The sequence below is a fragment of the Saccopteryx bilineata genome, chromosome 12 (assembly GCF_036850765.1).
Source record: "Saccopteryx bilineata isolate mSacBil1 chromosome 12, mSacBil1_pri_phased_curated, whole genome shotgun sequence".
NCBI classification, from domain to species: domain Eukaryota; kingdom Metazoa; phylum Chordata; class Mammalia; order Chiroptera; family Emballonuridae; genus Saccopteryx; species Saccopteryx bilineata.
Genome location: NC_089501.1, coordinates 28694985 through 28715283, shown reverse-complemented (window position 1 = coordinate 28715283; position 20299 = coordinate 28694985).

The following is a 20299-nucleotide window of genomic DNA, read 5'->3' as shown; positions in this document are numbered from 1 at the left end:
TAATAGTAATACTATTTTCAACATTGAGTAGTCATAATACATGGGATATATATATATATATATATATATATATATATATATATATATCTTATGCTATTTGAAATACATTATTTAGATGTTATGCAGTGGTACTGCTATGTGTATTGTGACCCTTGGGCAATGCTATTTAACTTAAAACAGTTAGACCCTTGACTCAAAGTCAACAGCTGACCCTAAACCCACTGTTTTGAGAAAGATATAAATAAGGAACTCTTCACAGATTGTAAGGGACAGCACTCCCTGTGATTCACACTTAGAGCTATTACCTGTACTTCAATTCATTACAGAACAAAAACAAAAACTAAACAGCATCAAGTCTCAAGAAAAACAGAATACTTAACTCAATTGCAAAATTGCTTACATCACATTTTATTTCCTCAGTGGTTTTTGCACACACACATTTAATTTAACCAAATAATTCAAGCACAGTTTTATTGGTAGCAAAACAGCAGCAGGTGTCAGCCTGGACCTCAGTTCAGCGATCTCAGTACTTGAATTCAGAGCCAACATTCACACAATAATAGAAAATTTATTTAGAAAGTCGCAGAGGTAGAAGTGAGTTATAGAAGGAACGGGTTCAGGAAATAGGTTACAGGGACAAAAGAAGAACCTTAGAAGCTTAGGGCAAAGAGAGAGGCACCACTGGGTAGGGAAAGGCACAGACCAGCCATGCTGGGCCCCCCACCTTGAGAGTTTTCATCCCCTCTCTAAAGGCAGGGATCTTAGGGGAAGGGCCAAGGGAGAATCTCAATAGAGTATTCATCAGCTGGTCCAGGTGGGTCATTTCAGGGTTATGGTCTTCACCGATTGGTCAGTGCCAGTGCAGGGGGTCATTAGTGACTGCAGCTACTCTTGATCTCAGCCATGGCCTCGCCCTGCCTAGCCTTGCTGCTTTTCTGGACCTAGAGCTGAAACCAGGACTGAGATCTAGAAGTTATCTCTAGTTTGATCCAAGGTTTTCCTTCTAAGATTATTTGATGCAGGTCAGAACCTCACGTCCTGAGTGATTGATGCTAAAGGAAGTGGTCGTGGAAGGGCTTGAATGGGAGTTTCATGCTACCAGTCTGGCTTCTTATTCCTCCTCCAAGGGAGTCTACTGCATGACTAGCAATTAAAATTTTGGGGTGGGTGGCTCTAAACCACACAACCAGGGATATAAAAGGTCAGGGGGGTTTAAACTGCATGACCAGTGGTATGCTAGGGGAGGAAATGTCACCCTGGGGCAAGGCCTTATTTTCCCAGTATTGCCTGAGAAAACCAGGGCGCTAGGCATCTAGGACGTTTTGCCCTGGTGACCTTCTGTACCTGGCCATTGTCCTTGCTCTGCCCATGCCTGTCTAACTGCCTGTCATAGTTTTTGATTTGGCTTTGGTTTAGGGTTATGCACTTGAGTAAGTAGATCTTTAGTTTCTAAAGAATTTAATATCAGAGTTTAGTTTCTTTAAAAACTATCCACTTCACCTTAAAATTTCCTTGTGGTTCTGGAGGGAGTAAATACCCTCTGGTTTTTACTTATTTGGCTTTCACTTGTCTTTTTTTCTGAAATGTTCTCTTCCAATTTCCCCAGTTACAGTTCCCTATATTGTAAAACCGCACCCTTAGCTTAGCTTTCTCTCAGTCTCACTATCCACTGTTTTTCACTGAGATAGCATTTATTGATTTCATATTGTGTTCTGCACTAGGTACTTGGACATTAGTCTATGTGAGTTTTTTTGCTATATTTGCCACTCTGTGACATTTGCTCCTGTGATATGACCTATTCCAGTAATCTCTGTACTATATGCAGAAGCTTATTCTGCAAGTATTACTGCCTCTGTTTTCTACTTTTTCTTATTTGCATTCTGACCTATCCTCCTGACTCTGATCATTCCTCTACATAGTGATTCCCAAAGCTATTTTTTCTGTTTTGACATCTTCCTTAAGTTCTATTCCCATTCTAACTCCATTCTGTTCATCTCCCCTGCATATTCTATAGAATATGTGTTACTGGTGGAAATGGAGGGCCATTCCACAGGGACAATGCTCCACCATCCGGCCCTGGGGCCAATGCTCAACCACCCAGCCCCAGGGCAAACACTTCACCATCCAGCCCCAGGGCCAATGCTCCACCATCCGACCCCCGGATCAGTGCTCAGCCACCCAGCCCTAGGGAAAACATTTCACCATCTAACCCCAGGGCCAATGCTCCACCCTCCGACCCCTGGATCAGTGCTCAGCCACCCAGCCCTAGGGAAAACATTTCACCATCTAACCCCAGGGCCAATGCTCCACCCTCCGACCCCCGGATCAGTGCTCAGCCACCCAGCCCCAGGGCAAACACTTCACCATCCAGCCCCAGGGCCAATGCTCCACCCTCCGACCCCCAGATCAGTGCTCAGCCACCCAGCCCCAGGGAAAACATTTCACCATCCAACCCCAGGGCCAATGCTCCATCATCTGACCCCAGGATCAGTGCTCAGCCACCTGGACTTAGTATCAGTGCTCAGCCACCTAGCCCTAGTTCCAGCACTTCACTATCTAGTGCCAGGACCAGTGCTCAGTTGCCCAGCCCAGCCCTCCAGCCTGACCCCACCCACAGCAGCGGGAGTAAAACCCCAGGAAGGACCTCTGAGATGCCTGTTGGTGGGACCCCAGCCTCTCCTGGCCATTGCCAGGGCTGGCAGAGGGTAACAAGGTGAGTGTTAAGAGCATTTTTAAAATGCCTTTGTTAGTGGGAGGCCCCTAAAAAAAAAATGCTTTTGCTGTGTCCCAACCAATACAGAGTCATCAGTGAAAAGGAAGCAAGTCAAGCCTGCATGACAAACTTGTTGAGGCCAAGGCAAGATGCTAGTGAGGTCAGTATTTTAAATGTTGGAGTGGGAGGTGCTGTATTCCGAGGGGGACGGGGACCATCCATTCTGCGGGAGGAGAGCCAGAGGCCAGATGCCACCAGCTGCTGACTGCGGGTGAAAGCCGGGCTAGAAATGCATGCCATGTGTGCCAGGGAAAGGACGGGTCCTTCTTTTCTACCTCTACATATTGTAAGATGCAGCAGGCAGGGCGGGGTTTCTTCTTATCACTGTGTGACTTGGCTTCTATACTCTTCTCTTTGGACTTCTATTTGGCTTGGACGACTTGGATTTAGTTAGATTGATTGGACTTTACATACAGATTGTTTTAGAACTTATTCTTTTGTGTTTTTGTTTGTTTGGTTAAGTTGTTTCCATTGTAGACCAAGTCACCATGTCTGATGCCTTTTTAGTTATAGTCACCCCTAGGTTCGGTGTGGGAAATTACCTGTTCATTAACACCCTGGGCACTGGGGGGGGGGGGGGGGGGGGGGGGGGGCTGTTTCGCCACAGTACAGCTGTCCCGGCATGTTCCTACAGGCATGTATGTCGCAGTGAAAACTTTAGGTACAAGGTACATGCATTCAGGGAGGTTGCCTTCCTCAAGGTTTTAAACCATCCATGTAATGAAGCTACTAGAAGTGACTGTCGCCGACTGTGAATTGTTCATCATTACGAGGCATGTCAGCAGTGGGATGTGCTGAACGACAGAGGACTGAGGCGAGGAGGAAGCGCGGCGCATCTTTGGGCAGCTAGTTTCAGCGCTCCAGTACCGTCACTGGCATAGCGTGATCCACAGGGACCCAAACCAGAGAACGTCCTGGTGATGGGGGGGGGGGTGGATCCCCGACTTGTAGAGGAGACGAACCGCATCAGCTTCCAGAGGAGACGAACCGCATCAGCTTCCAGAGGAGACGAACCCCTTCGGCTTCTAGGGGAGACGAACCGCATCGGCTTCCAGAGGAGAGGAACCCCTTCAGCTTCCAGGGGAGACGAACCGCATCGGCTTCCAGAGGAGACGAACCGCATCGGCTTCCAGGGGAGACGAACCGCATCGGCTTCCAGAGGAGACGAACCGCATCGGCTTCCAGGGGAGACGAACCGCATTAGCTTCCAACACACTGAGATACAGAAGGCACTGAGCGAGCCCTACGATCACGTAATGGAGACACATCTCCTGTTAGAGACCAGGAGCGGAAGGGGAAGGACTGCCTTGCCCCCAAAAGCACCTGCGCTCACTGTCTTCCCATCATCCTTCCCTCAGCTCAGTCATGGGGCGGAAGGAGGTGGACTCCGCCAGCACTCCGGGAGGAGGTGGGTCTGACTCTGGGTCCCGGTCCAATGCTCCAGCATCCGGCCCAACGGTCCTAACCGGCGACCCAGCATCCGGCCCAACGTCTGGGGCCAGCGTTCCACCATCTGACCACGGGGCCAGGGCCAGCGCTCCGCCATCCAGCCCCGCCTCCCGGGCCAGTGTTCCACCATCTGGCCCCAGGATCAGTCCTCAGCCGCCCAGCCCCCGGACCGGTGCTTCAGCATCCGCCTTCCGAGGCAGAGCTTCAGCATCCAGCCTAAGGTCCCAGGCCGGCCTTCAGCATCCGTCCTGGCCTCCTGGGCCAGCGCTCCACCATCCGGCCCCAGGACCATTGCTCAGCCACCCAGCCCAGAACCCATGGACACCACCTGCAGCCCAGCCCTCCAGCCTGACCCCACTCCAGCAGTGGGAGTAAAACCCCAGGAAGGGCCTCTGAGATGCCTGATGGTGGGACCCCAGCCTCTTCTGGCCACCGCCAGGTCTGGCAGAGAGTTATGAGGTGAGTGTTAAGAGCATTTTTAAAAATATTTTTGCTGCGTCCCAACCGATACAGTCATCAGTGAAAAGGAAGCAAGTCAAGCCTGCATGACAAACTTGTTGAGGGCAAGGCAAGATGCGGTGAGGTCAGTATTTTATTTTATTTTATTTTATTTTTTTTATTTTTATTTTTTTTATATAATTTTATTTTTTTAATGGGGTGACATCAATAAATCAGGATACATATATTCAAAGATAACAAGTCCAGGTTATCTTGTCGTTCAATTATGTTGCATACCCACCACCCAAAGTCAGATTATCCTCTGTCACCTTCTATCTTGTTTTCTTTGTGCCCCTCCCACCCCCTATCCCTCTCCCATTCCCCCCTCCCCCCCGTAACCACCACACTCTTATCAATGTCTCTTAGTTTCACTATTATGTCCCACCTACGTATGGAATAATACAGTTCCTGTTTTTTTCTGATTTACTTATTTCGCTTCGTATCATGTTATCAAGATCCCACCATTTTGCTGTAAATGTTCCGAAGTCATCATTTCTTATGGCTGAGTAGTATTCCATAGTGTATATGTGCCACATCTTCTTTATCCAGTCATCTATTGATGGGCTTTTTGGTTGTTTCCATGTCCTGGCCACTGTGAACAATGCTGCAATAAACATGGGGCTGCATGTGTCTTTACGTATCAATGTTTCTGAGTTTTGGGGATATATACCCAGTAGAGGGATTGCTGGGTCATAAGGTAGTTCTATTTGCAGTTTTTTGAGGAACCACCATACTTTCTTCCATAATGGTTGTACTACTTTACATTCCCACCAACAGTGTATGAGGGTTCCTTTTTCTCCACAGCCTCTCCAACATTTGCTATTACCTGACTTGCTAATAACAGCTAATCGAACAGGTGTGAGGTGGTATCTCATTGCCGTTTTGATTTGCATTTCTCTAATAGCTAAAGAAGATGAGCATCTTTTCATATATCTGTTGGCCATTTGTATTTCTTCCTGGGAGAAGTGTCTATTCATATCCTCTTCCCATTTTTTTATTGGATTGTTTGTTTGTTTGTTGTTGAGTTTTATGAGTTCTTTGTATATTTTGGATATTAGGCCCTTATCTGAGCTGTTGTTTGAAAATATCATTTCCCATTTAGTTGGCTTTCTGTTTATTTTGTTATCAGTTTCCCTTGCTGAGCAAAAACTTCTTAGTCTGATGTAGTCCCATTCATTAATTTTTGCCTTCACTTCTCTTGCCATTGGAGTCAAATTCATAAAATGCTCTTTAAAACCCAGGTCCATGAGTTGAGTACCTATGTCTTCTTCTATGTACTTAATTGTTTCAGGTCTTATGTTTAGATCTTTGATCCATTTTGAGTTAATTTTTGTACAGGGGGAGAGACTGTAGTCCAGTTTCATTCTTTTGCATGTGGCTTTCCAGTTTTCCCAGCACCATTTATTGAAGAGGCTTTCTTTTCTCCATTGTGTGTTGTTGGCCCCTTTATCAAAAATTATTTGACTATATATATGTGGTTTTATTTCTGGACTTTCTATTCTGTTCCATTGGTCTGAGTGTCTATTTTTCTGCCAATACCATGCTGTTTTGATTGTCGTGGCCCTATAATAGAGTTTGAAGTCAAGTATTGTTATGCCCCCAGCTTCATTCTTTTTCTTTAGGATTGCTTTGGCTATTCGGGGTTTTTTATAGTTCCATATAAATCTGATGATTTTTTGCTCTATTTCTTTAAAAAATGTCATTGGAATTTTGATGGGAATTGCATTAAATTTGTATATTGCTTTGGGTAATATAGCCATCTTGATTATATTTATTCTTCCTAGCCAAGAACAAGGTATATTCTTCCATCTCATTATATCTTTTTCGATTTCCCTTAACAATGGTTTATAGTTTTCATTATATAAGTCCTTTACATTCTTTGTTATGTTTATTCCTAAGTATTTTATTTTTTTTGTTGCAATCGTGAAGGGGATTATTCTTTTGAGTTCCTTCTCAGTTGTTTCATTGTTGGCATATAGAAAGGCTATTGACTTCTGTATGTTAATTTTGTATCCTGCGACCTTACTGTATTGGCTTATTGTTTCTAGTAGTCTTTTTGTGGATTCTTTGGGGTTTTCGATGTATAGGATCATATCATCTGCAAAAAGTGATACCTTTACTTCTTCTTTTCCGATATGGATGCCTTTTATTTCTTTGTCTTGTCTGATTGCTCTGGCTAGAACCTCTAGTACCACATTAAATAAGAGTGGAGAGAGTGGACAACCCTGTCTTGTTCCTGATTTAAGGGGGAAAGCCTTCAGTTTAGTGCCATTTAATATGATGTTAGCTGATGGTTTATCATATATGGCCTTTATCATGTTGAGATATTTTCCTTCTATACCCATTTTGTTGAGAGTCTTAAACATAAAATTGTGTTGTATTTTATCGAAAGCCTTTTCTGCGTCTATTGATAAGATCATGTGGTTTTTGTTCTTTGTTTTGTTGATATGGTGTATTACATTAACCGTTTTACGTATGTTGAACCATCCTTGAGATTCTGGGATGAATCCCACTTGATCATGATGTATTATTTTTTTAATATGTTGTTGTATTCGATTTGCTAGTATTTTGTTTAGTATTTTAGCATCTGCATTCATTAGAGATATTGGTCTGTAGTTTTCTTTTTTTGTGCCATCCTTGCCTGGTTTTGGTATGAGGGTTATGTTGGCCTCATAAAATGTGTTTGGAAGTATTGCTTGTTCTTCAATTTTTTGGAAGACTTTGAGTAGAATAGGAACCAAGTCTTCTTTGAATGTTTGATAAAATTCGCTGGTATAGCCGTCAGGGCCTGGACTTTTATTTTTGGGGAGGTTTTTAATGGTTTTTTCTATTTCTTCTCTACTGATAGGTCTGTTTAGGCTTTCTGCTTCTTCTTGACTCAGTCTAGGAAGGTTGTATTGTTCTAGGAATTTATCCATTTCTTCTAGGTTGTTGAATTTAGTGGCATAAAGTTTTTCATAGTATTCTACAATAATTCTTTGTATAGCTACGGTGTCCGTGGTGATTTCTCCTCTTTCATTTTGGATTTTGTTTATATGAGTTCTTTCTCTTTTTTCCTTGGTAAGTCTTGCCAAGGGTTTGTCAATTTTGTTGATCTTTTCAAAGAACCAGCTCCTTGTTCTATTAATTTTTTCTATAGTTTTTCTGTTCTCTAATTCATTTATTTCTGCTCTGATTTTTATTATCTCCTTTCTTCGGCTGGTTTTGGGTTGTCTTTGTTCTTCTTTTTCTAGTTCCTTAAGGTGGGAAGTTAAGTGGTTCACTTGGGCTCTCTCTTGTTTGTTCATATATGCCTGAAGTGATATGAACTTCCCTCTTATCACTGCTTTTGCTGCATCCCATAGATTCTGTTATGTCGTATTGTCATTTTCATTAGTCTGTATATATCTTTTGATCTCTGCACTTATTTCTTCTTTGACCCATTCATTTTTTAAAAGTATGTTGTTTAGTTTCCACATTTTTGTGGGATTTTTTTCCTCTTTTTTGCAGTTGAATTCTAGTTTCAAGGCTTTATGATCAGAAAATATGCTTGGTACAACTTCAATTTTTCTGAATTTGCTGATGTTGTTTTTGTGGCCCAACATATGGTCAATTCTTGAGAATGATCCATGTACACTGGAGAAAAATGTATACTCAGTCACTTTGTGATGAAATGTCCTGTAGATGTCTATCATATCCAGGTGCTCTAGTGTTTTGTTTAAGGCCACTATGTCTTTGTTGATTCTCTGTTTGGATGACCAATCTAGAGCCGTCAGCGGTGTATTGAGGTCTCCAAGTATGATTGTATTTTTGTCAGTTTTTGTTTTAAGATCGATAAGTAGCTGTCTTATATATTTTGGTGCTCCTTGGTTTGGTGCATATATATTAGGAATTGTTATGTCTTCTTGATTCAGTGTCCCCTTAGCCATTATGAAATGGCCATTTTTGTCTCTGAGTACTTTTCCTGTCTTGTAGTCAGCATTATCCGATATGAGTATTGCTACACCTGCTTTTTTTTTGGATGTTATTTGCTTGGAGTATTGTTTTCCAGCCTTTCACTTTGAATTTGTTTTTATCCTTGTTACTTAGATGAGTTTCCTGTAGGCAGCATACAGTTGGATTTTCTTTTTTAATCCATTCTGCTACTCTGTGCCTTTTTATTGGTGAGTTTAATCTGTTTACATTTAGTGTAATTATTGATACTTGTGAGTTCCCTATTGCCATTTTATATCTTGCTTTCTGTTAGTTTTGTGTCTTGTTTGATCCTTCTCTTTCGTTTTTCTATCTTTTGTTTTTATTTGGTTGTATTCCATACATCTTTCCTCTGTTGCTATCTTTTTTATCTCATGTGCTTCTGTGGTGGTTTTTTCAATGGTGGTTACCTTTGAGTAATGAAAAGGGTCCCTACCCTGTTCATTGTAGCGAACTATTTTGTGAGTACTTTTGCACTCCATCGTCCTTTGCTATTGTTAATCTCCGTCTTCTCCCCCTCTTTCTTTTTGTTGTTGTCACAGTTTAAATTTGGTTTTATTGTGTTCTTCTTGGAGCTTTTACTTGTGGCTCTGTTTTTTTTTGTTCTTTGTATCTGATTGGAGAACCCCCTTTAGTAATTCCTGGAGTGGGGGTTTTCTGATGATAAATTCCCTCATCTTTTCTGTATCTGTGAATGTTTTTATTTCTCCTTCGTATTTGAAGGATAGCTTTGATGGGTATAGTATTCGTGGCTGAAAGTTCCTCTCTTTCAGGACTTTAAATATTGGGGTCCACTCTCTTCTAGCTTGTAGAGTTTCTGCTGAGAAATCTGATGATAATCTAATGGGCCTTCCTTTATATGTTGTATTCTTCTTTTCCCTGGCTGCCTTGAGAATTTTTTCTTTGCTGTTGGTTTGTGTCAATTTCATTATGATATGCCTTGGAGTAGGTTTGTTGGGGTTAAGAAAACTTGGAGTTCTGTTTGCTTCTTGAACTTGAGGCTTTAGTTCTTTCCACAGGCTTGGGAAGTTCTCATCAATTATTTGTTTAAGTATGTTCTCCATTCCATTTTCTCTCTCTTCTCCCTCTGATATACCTATTATTCTTATGTTATTCTTTTTGATGGAGTCAGATAATTCTTGTAGGGCTATCTCATTTTTTTTAATTTTTGAGTCTCTTTCTTCTTCTCTCTGTTGTGCCTCAAGTTGCTTGTCTTCTATTTCACTAATCCTCTCTTCTATCTGACCTGTTCTATTAGCTAAGCTTGTTACTTCGTTTTTCAGCTCGTTAATTGAGTTTTTCATCTCTGTTTGATTTGTTTTTATAGTTTCAATTTCCTTGGACATATATTCTTTGTGTTCATGGAGTTGTTTTCTGAGCTCCCTATATTGCCTTTCTGTGTTTTCTTGTATATCTCGGAGGATTTTTAGGATTTCTATCTTGAATTCTCTGTCATTTAGCTCCAAGGTTTCCAATATATTAAATTTTTTCTCCATAGATTTTTCCTCATCTAGCTGTGTTACCTCTCTTTCTTTTGTATCCATGATATTCGATTTTCTCTTCCTTAATGGCATCTGAGGGTGGTTTTGTTGATAGTATTAATGAGATTTAATAAAGAATAAAAAGTTAAAAAAAAAATAAAAAAATAAAAAATCGAAAAGAGTTGTTTTTTTTAAAAAAATTAATAATGAAATAAAGAAAAATAAAATAAAATAAAAATTTTTAAAAAAAGGAAATTATTCCCCCCCTCTTTTTTTCCTCTCCTCTCCTCTCCCCTCTTTCTTGAGAAAATCTTGTGGTGGACTGTGAGTTATAACAAACAATGCCTGTGATGGAGGGCCTGAATTGGGGAAAAGTAATAAAGGGGCAAAAAAGAGAGAAAGAAAAAAAAAAAAAAAAAAAAAAAAGGAAAAGAAAAAAAAAAGAGCGTATGGACCCACAAAAAGCAAATAAGGAAAAAATTTGGGTCAAGAATAAAATGATTTGCTTTTAGGTGTTGGTTTTCTAAGAGTTATGATGAGAGGAATAAGAGGAAAATGGAAAAATGGGGGGACAAATTAAAAACTTACTATTGTATTTAGTGGAACAAGAACTAGATAATATGGAGAGCCAGGAATGGGAGCACTGCTAGTGAGTTAAAAAGGTGAAGTAAAAACCCCCCAAAATGCCACAAACATAGGTTTGAGTCCCAGATAAGATAATTTGTTTGTTATTGAGGTTTGAATGAGAGGAGATGTAAAGGAGAAAGGAAGAAACTAATATAGAGGGAGAAAAGAAAGAGAGAGAGAGAAAAAAAGAGGGAACCACTAAAAGAAGAAAAAAGAAAGGAGAGAGAGAGAAAGAGTTAAGGGTTTTGGAGTGCAACCCTCATAGAGAGAAAGGAAGAGAAGAGAAATGATAATGGGAGATGTAACACTTATGGGTAGTGTAGTTCAAGGAGAGGAGAGAGTAAGACCGGTAGAGAGTTAATCGGCCAAATTGGAGGAGGAAAAAAAAGTCTCAAGAATGAAGATAAGAGAAACGAACAAATATAATAAAATGGGATAGGTTATAAAGTCTGCAGATTATTCTTGATTTTGAGAGGTTATCTTCTTGCTTTTTCTTTTCTCTCCCTCTTCCTGGTCGGTGACTCTGTACCCCGGGTTCTGCCCCTTTGGCACGCTCAGGTAGAGGTTTGCAGTTGATAAGTCTCTATGGCAATGTCATGTATTATGCTTTATTCTCGTTGGGAGTTGAGGCTCATTAGCATTTATAGGCTCCGACAGTGAGAGAGTCCGTGTTCCTGGAGCCTTTCTCCTAGTCTTTCCTTCCTCAATTAGTAGCCTGATAGTCCAGGTATGGGGTTGCTGCTGCCTCTGCCTGGATAGTAAGAGGCTCAAATTGCTGGCAACTCCCCACTCTATTTCCACTCAGCACAGGGCTCTGGGTAAGGCTCAGTCAGTCAGAGCTGCTAGCATAATCAGGTGGGCTTTCCGCCCACTCAAAGACCACTGGCTCTGCCACTCTGTCCGGTAACACAAGCGGGCGCCCACTTCCGGGGCGCTTGGAGGAAACTCTCACTCACTGTCTGCAACCAGGATATCCGGCCAGCAGTCTCACGCTCTGAGTGAAACCCCCAACCGCAGGGAAAAGTTGCAGCGTTGGAATTGAGTCTCGCTCCGTCCCCGTGTGCGGCTTTTGCAAGGCGCTGGGGCGGCCCGAGATTCCGCTTTGGCCCACACAAAGGCCCCTGACTCTGCCCCTCTGTGCGATAACACGGGCGCGCACTGCCGAGGCACTCGGAGGAATCGCTCACTCCTTATCTGCGCGCGCACACCAGGATATGAGGCCGGCCGCGGTTCCCTCTGAGTAAAACCCTCACCAGCGCGGAAAATCTCCACCGTTGGAAGTAGTTCTCACTCCCTCCCGTGCGTGGCTTTCCCAGGGCGCTGGGGCTGCCCAGAGACTCTGCCCTCAGCCCACAGAAAGGCCTCTGACCCTGCCTCTCCGTGGGGCAACACGGGCACCCACTTCCGCGGCTTAGGAAGAAATCTTTCTTCCACTAACTGCGCACCGACCAGGAGACCGGGTAAAATGGCCGCTCCGCTTGTCTTTCTTTGTTTGGGTTTGGCGCGAGTGTTAGCTTGTATTGCCCGGGTTGCCACAGGATCAGATTTTCCTCGGCTTGGATCTCTGAGCCACAGCCTGGTTCGGCCGTTTTTGCTGCGGGGGCCTGGATCTATTCACCCCCTTTGCCCGCCTCAGTTTCTATATTCACAGTTACCAGAGAAAGCCGCCCTGTTTAGGTTAGTGAGGAAGGCGGAGCATTTCTTACTCCCTATTTCCTTCGGGGTTTGGTTATATATTTAGCCAATTTTTCACTCAATCATACCTTTGGGTGTATTGCGAAGAATCTGGAAGCTCCAAGTATAGGTTTTTCTGTTTCTGGTTGAAGATCTTGTTGAGTTTTGGGGGAGATTTATCGGTATCGCTTCCTACTCCGCCATTACTCTGACGTCATCCTCGAGGTCAGTATTTTAAACGCTGGAGTGGGAGGTGCTGTATTCCAGGGGGGGTGGGACCATCCATTCTGCGGGAGGAGAGCCAGAGGCCAGATGCCACCAGCTGCTGACTGCGGGTGAGAGCCGGGCTACAAATGCATGCCATGTGTGCCAGGGAGAGGACGGGTCCTTCTTTTCTACCTCTACATATTGTAAGATGCAGCAGGCAGGGCGGGTTGCTTCTCATCACTTCATGTGCGTTAAGAACTGTATGTGTTTTTCCCACTTGAATCCTTACCACACCAGTTCCCTGAGCATGAAGAAAAACAAATTAATACATTGTTTTTAAAGGGAAGACCTATCTGTCTCTGTGGGGCTGGTTCATTGGTACTTACATCACTGATGAGCTGGTCTCTTGCCCTTCTCACTGAGGATCCTGAGGTGTTCCTTCTTTCATCTGTCCCCCTTCCCTGAGATGCCAACAACATATGGCACAGACCTCTGTGTGACTCTCTTCACTTTGTATTGTCATTACATGGTTCTCTTCCCTTTCTTGCTCAGATCTTCCATTCCTGAGCAATTTGGGGGCCGGGAGGTTTCTTATTCACATTTGAGTATCCCTAGTCATTATCCCAGAGCCAGATCTGGGAAGGTGCTCAGAAAATGATGGACAGGTGAACAGTCAGCCTGGTGACAATACAGTGGATTGTCCCAAATCAAGACACATTGGAGTATATAAGGGGATATGAGTAATGACTATGCTGAGACAACAGTGTAAAGTTGGACTGGAATTTTACTGATCTGTATGGTCATCTTAGTGATCATTGTCAAGCCTTATGAACAAAATTGTGGACTCGCTAATTCTGGAGACCTTTTAGAATGCACTGGTATTCCATTTGCCTGAGTAGATTTAGACCAATAGTTCCCAATGCATTGGAGACATAATAGCATAGGAAATGTTTGAAACTAGCAGGGTCATCAAGATTAATATAGACTCACGCTTTCATAGTGTAATTCCCTTTTTAAATTCTATTTTACCATTTTTTAATTATTACGAAGAGAAACTCAGTTTGGTGCTAAGTTATGTTTAACTGCCTCACCCTTCTGCTGGTCTTCCTTCTAAAACGAAAAGTAAACAAAGCTCAGGATCAGGACCTACTAATAAGAAATGGTGTTTGGCTGGAATATGCTTTCCTTTTCTCCTTGCAAATTAATTTCATTTTTTATGTGGCATTGGATTATAAAATTTTATTTTTATTGCCTGAGCTGTCGGTATCACAGTAGATACAGTGTTGGACTGGGACGCAAGGGACCCAGGTTCAAAACCCAACATCGCCATATTGAGCGCGGACTTATCTGGTTTGAGCAAGGCTCACCAGCTTGAGCTAAGGTCGCTGGCTTGAGCAAGCGGTCACTCGCTCTGCTGTAGCCCTCCCACCCCCGTCAAGGCACATATGAGAAAGCAATCACTGAACAACTAAAGAGCTGCAACAAATAGTTGATGCTTCTCCCTTCCTGTCTGTCTGTCCATCACTCTGACTCGCTCACTGTCTCTGTCAAAAAAAAATTGTTTCTTATGAGATAATATTAATTTTCCCCCCCAGCCAACTGCTTTTTAATTTTATTTTTTGTCTTTAGTTTTACTCTGATATGTTTGTGTTTTGTTCAGTTTGTATTTATCCTACTTGAGAGTAGTGAGAATTCATAATATTATCTCTTGAGGCCTTATCTTAATTCTGGAAAATTCTCAAATATTTATCCCATTTTTTCTTTTCTTTCTGGGACTCCAGTGAATTTATATTAGATTTTCTTACCTGTATCTTAACTATTTCTCGCCTCTTCTATGTATCTTTTTATTCCTTTGTCTCTCCATGCTTCCTTTTGGATATGTTCTTATACTACTCTCCTGATTCACTCATTCTCTCTTCAGTTGTGTCCAAAATTCTGTTAAATTCATTCACTGAGAACTTAATTGTGATTATTATATTTTACAGGTCTAAAATTTCTATTTTTAATTTCCTATTCTGTGCCATGATTCTCAATCCTAATTCTCCTTTGTAAAGAATAGTTTTAAAAGTGTATTTCTGAGTTAAATTTTTTCCTTCTCTGTTTTTTTTTAGGATTTGGTCACATTGTTCTGTCTCCTTGAGCATCTACTTATTTTGACTAAATGCTTGATACTTTATTTAAAAATTAATAAAAGCAATTTGAGACCTAGATTTGTGCTGCTTTCATCCAAAGAAAATGGAAGTTTACTGCTGGCAGATGGCTTTCAGTGTTAGTGAGTCCAAAAGGCTTCTTCCAGTAAAGGCTTCAATCCTTGTAAGGTCAATTTTATTCAACATCTCTTACTACTAAGATAATGTTCTTCTAGTTTCCTACACAATGCCCCAGGAGTTACCAGGTGCTCTGAACTTCAGTGGTACCTGAGCTTTTTTGTATCACTCTAGTTGTGAGAGGGTAGGAATATTCTCTCCAGCTTCGCAGCCTCCCAATCACCTGGAATCACAGGATGTCCCGATGCAAACACCATGAGCACCTTTCAAGGTTTCCAGCTTCTATCTGATCTTGGCTGCATAATTATTCCTTGCTTTATTAGCTCTTTAATAAATTATTTTGTGTTCAACTCCTCTAATCCTCATAGTGCAGTTGGTCCAAATTTCTGAACCTCTATTACCACAAGTTGAACTTCTCTTATATCACTTTCCTATCTCTTGAACACTAAAATGTAAAAGAGAACACCATTCCCCTTTCTCTGTGCCTTCTTTAAAGCTGCTCTACTGCATAGCTTCTCTTTATGGGCAGATCCCTTAGGGGAGGCTACAGCTATCTGCCCTTATCTTTGTTTTTCACTTATCTTTTAACTTTCCATTTCCTCACAGTTCAGAAAATGCTATAACTGGAATCAGCAGGAACCACCAAGTTCCCAAACCCAACAGACTCATGTTAACCCACAGCTTACTCTTTTTCACATTTAAAATTCTTAAACCCCCCAACCAGAAGATCAGTGTAGTTCTAATTTGTATTTGTTTTCATACTATTGAAGTTGAAATTTCCTCTATATTTTAAGCACTTTATTTATTCATTATTTCTGTAAACTGTCTATGTTATTGTCCTTTTTTATGAGAGCTATTTTCATATTAAGAATTTTGTTCTTTGTTTTTTATATGAAATGCAAATTTTCAGTTTGTCATTTATCTTTTGACATTTTTTTCATGCAAATGTTTTTCTTTTAATGCAGTAAAATGTGTTAATATTTTGGAATTTTGATATTAGAAATCAATTACGGGGTTTCTCATGGTTATTTGTGCTAAGCCAGGCTTGGTGGCAACACTGACATTTTTTTATAGTTTTTAAAGACTAAAACATACTATATTTCTTCTCAGTTATCTTAGGTATTGAATCCTCCGGATGTCTGATGCCATTCTCACTTAAAATCAGACATATAAAGGGCATTCTTTCCAACTTTATCCTTTATGGGACATAAGGATTCTTTTAGAATTGTTCCAGAATTCAGAGTTGTAGAGCAGGTCAAAACATGATAACTGTCTGATACCTTGCCATCCCATCGCTTGCCCTCTGAGTACTACTACCTCAAAAACAATCAAACTTCAGCCTGTTAGATGAACTCAAATACTACCTCAAAAACAATCAAACTTCAGCCTGTTAGATGACCTTTGAACTAAGTGTATGTAATTGAGCTACTTTGTGCTAGAAAGAACCAGCAATCAGGAGATGTGGAATATTTTCATTCACAAACAAAAGATGATGTAGTCTAGAGTAAAGACAATGGGAATAATAATTTGGAAAATTTTCTTTTATATCCCTATGCTCTCATTTATAACATGATTTAGTTGAGCTCTTTTATTTTCCTTAGCTTTCTAAAAGTATCTGTAATAAGAGGGTAAAAATTTGTGTCTCAGGAAGGTGGTTGTAGGTATGGATTTTTTAAACTCTAAAATTATTTCCCTACCCTCACCCCCACCACCTTTTTTTTAACATTTGGCAAAATATTTTATATTCTATCTTTTCCAATGCCATTGAGGTATTGTGTCTTATAAAGAAAAGAGTCTACATGTATAAAAGAGAACTGAAAATACACTGTGTCTGTAAAGTCATGGTGCACTTTGACCGGTCACAGGAAAGTAACAAAAGACGATAGAAATGTGAAATCTGCACCAAATAAAAGGAAAACCCTCCCAGTTTCTGTAGGATATGTGGCAACATGTGCACATGTGCAGATGATGATGTAACACCGTGTATACAGCGGAGCAACCCAGGCATGGCCATGCCAGTCGAGATGTGGACGGTACAGAGGAAAGTTCAGTGTGTTCTGTGGCTTGCTAAACTTGAATCTGTGACCAAAGTGCAACATGAATATTGGCGCGTTTATAATGAAGCACCACCACATAGGAATAACATTACTCGGTGGGATAAACAGTTGAAGAAAACCGGCAGTTTGGTGGAGAAACCCTGTTTTGGTAGGCCATTAGTCAGTGACGAGTCTGTAGAGGCTATACGGAATGGCTACCTAAGGAGCCCTAAAAAATCTGTGCATGAGCCCACATCGAACTGCACTAAATAGGTATGAAACTCGGAGAGTTTTCCTTTTATTTGGTGCAGATTTCACATTTTAATCGTCTTTTGTTGCTTTCCTGTGACCGGTCAAAAGTGCACCATGACTTTACGGACACACTGTATAATAATGATACAGATACAAAATTATTATATAAATGGATTGGAGAAATTGAATGCTTCAAATAACTAATAATGTACGAAGCTTGAGAACCATGAGGAAACAAACACTGGTTATAACTGGTATATAACTGAATCTGGGGAGTGCCCACATCATATGGTATTTACAATACTTAACACAGGAAAGTTCAGGGTAGAGAAAACAGTCATTCTTTCAGTGGGAAGATAAGATATCAGAGGGAAGAAGAAATGATCAATTATTCACTAAAATTAGTGAAAGAGAAGAAATAATTGACAAGGCAGCACACAGGAGAAGTGACAATCTGGTTCTCTCTCCCTCTCTTTTCCCATTCTCTCCCTCTTCCCCTCCTGCAGCCAAGTGGCTTGATTGGTTTGAGCATTGGCCTCAGGCAGTAAAGATAGCTTAGTTTATTTAAGCATTGGCCCCAAATAGTGGTTACCATGTGGATCCCTCTCGGGGTGCATGTGGCAGTCTGTCTCTCCATCTTCACTCCTCTCACTTAAACAATCAAACAAACAAACTTCATAGAGAATTCACAGAAGTACCATGTAACTCTCTGGTTAATGTTGTAAAGTGACCCACTAGTTCCAAGGAGACACCAGAATACCAGAATTTGAGAGGAGTTTATTCAAATCAAGCTGCTGGGGCAAAACAAATACCAAATCAGCTGCCCTGAGGAGCAAGAATCTCAAGTTTTTGTAAGCAAAAACCACAGCCTTTCAGAAGCTATCACATAGAAGAAAGAACTTGCAATTAACTTTACAGGTTACATGTCTGGGCTTAGTGCATTCTGTGGTTTTCAGCTCAGTCTGCAAGTTTACATAGAAACCTAAATATTTCCAGTGGGGTTACAGAAAGTCAGGAGGGTTGCAGAAAGTCATACAGAATACAAGAAATAGCATTTACTTCTGCTAACAGTTTTTACAATTTCTGGGCACCTTGTCACATAATGAACCTCAAAACAAACAGAACAAAGCTGGAGAAGGCACAAAGACACAACATTGAAAAGATAAAATATATCACTGAATGCAGATAAATAATTTAGGATCTTCCTTATGAAAAGATTAGGACTAAGCAACCATGGAGATAAATATCCTTAAAAACACTGATGAAATAAACATGTATTTCTCCAATTTATCCCAAAGTATTAGAACTATGCACTGTATTGAACTTAAAAAAGTAATTTTAGGACAAATCTTTACATAATGGCTCAATATGAAAAGTATCTCCACTTAATCAGAAAATACACATTCACAAGAGTGTGGAATAATAAGTTAACAACCCAAAATTACTGTGCTGTGGTGGAGTTTCAGGAAAATTCTTAGAAATCATTTTTTAAATGAAATTCTGTTAAAGTAAGAAAACACTGTAGAACGAATCTCTCAAACACTATGAAAACAAACTGTCTTTTTTAGTCTTTAAGTAAAATACACTTTCAAGAGCTGACTTTTTTTTATTAATTTAATTATTTTATTTCATATAACATATAAATCATTTTTACAAAGGACTGCTCTGGATTTGTTAATGATTTCAATTCTAATTATTCCTTTTTTTTTTTTTGATTAAAAATTTTAATTTATCGGGTTGGCTGGTTTCAAGTGTCCCACTCAAGAGCTCGCTGACTTTTGAATAATTCATATGCCAACAATTGTTATGTGACATGTAGGTGTGTACATGACAGAGTACAAGTTGCCCTCAGTGTTGCCATGGACATGTAAGTTACCAGTTAACTGCCAACATTGCCAGAAAGTTGGTAGAAGGACTATCTAATTTTATTGACTCATCAGTCCCCACGTCATGTACCTCAGTAAACAAGGGTCTAACTTTCAGATTTAGAGGCTGAGCACTACAGCACACAAAATGTATTTGTTAAAAAGTGACACAATTGTGTTATTCAAATATATACATATATATTTGGCCAGGGAAGGGGAGAGAAGCAAATGGTTGTTTCTCTTGTGTGCCGTAACCAGAATTGAACCGAGGACATCCACACGCCAGGTTGATGCTCTATGCATGAGTAGGCTGGCCAGAGCCTAGAAATCTTTTAGTATCAATAAATTGTTCTAATTTACCCAAGATCTACAAGCAAGACCACTAAAGTCTAGCTTCCCTGTGTTGTAGCAATTTCTTAAAGTTTTTTCTGTGGAGTAACTAGCTTTGGGATTGGCCTGTATCTATATTTGAATTTCAGCTACACATGAAGGATTGAGTACATTTCATTTCCACTGTTCTCTTCTGAAATTCTATAAAATGATAGTGAAACAATTTAGAGAGGTTCATAAGAATAAAGTGAACCACAGAAGGAATGACAGTGACCAGTTCTGGCAGCTGGAGGGAAGATCAGAGCACAAGACAAGGTCCTTGTAGAGGAAAAGAGCAGCTAGCTGGCTTGGACCTCAGAACCCAAGACACTCTCACAAATGAAGAGGCATCACGGAGGTGCAATTGGGTTTGATACAGAAGGATCATTAAATACTTTAAGTAGCTGTTAAAAAAATCACGGATTCTGTACTCCGGCCCAACAGAGGAATTAGGGATTAAATCAAAGAAACTCTATAGGACCCCAGGCAAACTGAGCAACTGAAGGATTAAGTGAATGTCTCTCCACTGAACAAGAAGATGCCTGGGGCCCTTCTCCCATTGGTCTCCAACAACATTAGCCAACACTGCATATCTTCCAGACAGGAGATTAAAGTGTTGTCTCTGAAGCAAGTGATTGGCACCATTGTATTTGGAGAAATGACCTACAATAATCACCAGAATGGCATCCATCAAAGAGCCAGGTCAAAGAATCCTACAGTGAAGACCATCAGTCAGCAGCCTGTGTCTCTGTCACAAACATGCACACAAACTGGCACAGAGCTCCTGATCAGCTTTCCAGTGCCTCCTTCCTTAAAACACAATTAAAAACTCCTTTTGCCTAACCTGTGG